Below are 2,992 nucleotides of genomic sequence, written 5' to 3' on the forward strand. Positions count from 1 at the left end.
TCAAATACAAGTTTTAGAAGGCAAGTGATCGATACTTACAAAATATCCATAAGCCCAATAACCTCCAATTGCAATGGGGAACACGCACATGGCCACAAGTAAATAAGCAACCTTTGCTCCTCTCCACATTGGTATAGAGGCAGGATGCTTGAGACTAGATGGCATAGTAGCCTGCATTCTTAGATACAACTTCCTATTCAATCTCATAGGAAAGAAAGATCATTGATAAGGTAAACTATCAACATGTAACCTTCTCTAGACAATATACACAAAGATAAGCAATCATAAGGAAACACAAGTCTATGCTGCTACAAAAGCACAATACTTATATTTCTAGAGAAAGATTGTGACCCTTGAAGTCAAAGCAATAATTCTGTTGTTGTAGTATCCATCTTGGACTTTAGGTTTTCATAAGATATGCCCAAGTGTCTAGGTTTTCTTGTGGACAAAACCCAAACCATAGTATATTAGGTAATTTCTGTTATAACACCTATAAGGTAGAGTCTTGCAATGGAGTTAAGATTAGGCAGCTAGGACAAAATAATGCAAAGGGATACGAAAACCAAATATCATTCCACCGTAGTAAGTGGAAAAAAAAATATCATTCCACTGTAGTAAGTGGATTGTTTCTACAAGTTGGGCCACAAGCTATTTGAGAAAACAACTTCATTGTCTCTCCACAAATCAATATCAGTGAAGTTTCCATCTCGACTAATACACAAACAGTTGGAAACATAGTCAATCATACACCAAGCCTCTCCCCTGCAATGTTTAAAGACAAATTGGCATCCATACATTTCTTCCATATAGGATTATTATATCCAAAATTAATATATACTTGAAGATATTAGGTCTACAATAAATATATCTAAACTCATATGTTTATACCTAAAATTGAAGATTGTATGGACTCTGCATTAGAGATAGCAATCCACATTTTGATATCCAACTAAAACAGACATGTAGCTTAAGCTTAGTAATAAAGAAAACTAGATATCAAGATTGCAATTGCAGAAGGTATCTGTTATTGTTACCAAATGCAACTTGTGCAAGCTCCACATATTTGTTGTAGCATTTCCCGGGAACATCTTCATGAAGCATGATAAGAACCCACAAAGTGTAGAGTTTCCACAGGTATGCTATGGTCAGACAGATTATTCCCCAACTCCTATTTATATTCATGGAAAAGAAAGTACAAATCACAACAAAGTTGTAGAAGGAATAAACCCACAACAACACACTTCTGTATTCATAGCTCTGAGAGGCACATTCTAAAACCAAGGTAGAGGTAGTAATATCAGTGATTTTGAATCCCAACAGGTTAAAGGACTATTTAACCCCATCAAGTGGGTGCAAAAACATAAAATTTTTTACCTTTAAGAATTCAAAACATAAAAATTGTCACTTTTAGGAATTTAATATTTATTTGAACATATCTAGAATTATGGAGTTTATATAGATATATTTAAATGTAAAACTAATAGAAATTAGTTCTAAGTCATAGTACAATTATCAACGAATGCCACAATACAAATATCAAAGAAAAAAGAAAATGAAAATGAAAACAGTGGTTGCAGAAGAAACAAACTCACAACAACCCACATTTTTATCCATTGCACTAAGACACATTCTATAGAGGAAACCCATGTATTTATCCATTACATTCCTTTAAACTAACACATTATACATAGGCACATTCTATAACCTAGGTAGATATAATAGTATCAATATGATTTAATCACACCAAGTGGGTGTGAAAACTTTGAGATTGCTAACCTGAGGAATTTGATCATTTTTTAAGTATAACATATTAGGGTCAATATGAATCTAAAATCACTTCAAATTATTTTACAAAATACATCCATGTGATATGACATTAGATCATATTTTGATGGACCTAAAAATCAATTTTGTAAAAAAAAACATTGAAACATGAAAGCAGAAAAACAAAGAAATCAAGAACATCATGCATACCATCCCAAGAAGGTAAAATCCATTGGCATAATCAAGGCCTGAAACCCAATCCCTGCATTGAGATTATGAAACACTACAGAGTAAGCATTCCCATTCCTAGATTCTATGATGGGGAGCCACACATCTTGAGGATTGAGCTTGGTGAGGTTCCCAACCTCCTCTAGATAGGTCTTCATATTGGTCAAAACCCTTCTCTTGGGAGTCCCAATGTGGCTCAGAAACCTGGGAGAGATAAGGGAAGGAGTCCATGGTGTCCTTTGAGTCCTGGGAGCCTTGAGCTGAGGGGACCTGAGCACAGAAGGAGACACCAAGGACGAAGGAGGGTAAGTGCTCATGAGTGTTTGAGAAGATTTCAGGGATATTTGTCTAGGGGTAACAACATGAGAGGGAGAATTGGTAGAAATATTGTGGTGGGGAGAATGAGCACTAAGGGTGAAAGGGGGCATGGAACCCATGGGCATGGGTGGTATTAAGACCAGTTCTTGTTCTCCCCATGAAAGGAAGGATTTTTCTCATGTGTATGCTCTTTTTTGTCGCTCCTTAGTGTGGTCTTAGAAAATCAGAAATATTGAGGAAAATATTTAGTTTTTGGTGAAAGCTAACTTGAAGCCATGAGGTTTGGTTTTTTTTGCATGTCCGCGTTGGGTTGTGTGGTTTTTTGTTTTGCAGGAAAATAGAGCTTTTTGAAGTAATAACGCACCCCAAAGATTTAGTGACTAAAATAAACAACCCCCCTTCCCCTTTTCCAAAAATTACTAACCTTTTAAACTAGCTCACTTGGTCCAAAGTTACTTTATGAGAATAGAGGTCTTAGGTTCAAGTCTTTCTTTTTGTTGAGTTACTTTTTCAAAAAACACATGTAACTTATGTTTTAAAGTTACTTTATGTAAAAGTGTTCTCACCCATTATAAAAAGTGAGTCACTTATAATTATAAAGTCTCTTTATATTTTATTTAAGTTATAATTTAGTGAGTAGCTCATAAAGTACGATTGTAATAGTGACTTTCACTTATTTATA

General features: G+C 34.9%; 1 pseudogene; it reads right to left on the reverse strand.

The window, feature by feature from the left end:
* On the reverse strand, window positions 1-2,309 carry LOC149183002 (lysine histidine transporter-like 8; annotated as a pseudogene).
* Window positions 2,310-2,992: the final 683 nt, after the last annotated feature.

The sequence above is a fragment of the Pinus tabuliformis genome, chromosome 3_2, assembly GCF_031772625.1.
Source record: "Pinus tabuliformis cultivar Carrire ecotype Pingquan chromosome 3_2, CPIR1, whole genome shotgun sequence".
In the NCBI taxonomy this organism is placed as follows: domain Eukaryota; kingdom Viridiplantae; phylum Streptophyta; class Pinopsida; order Pinales; family Pinaceae; genus Pinus; species Pinus tabuliformis.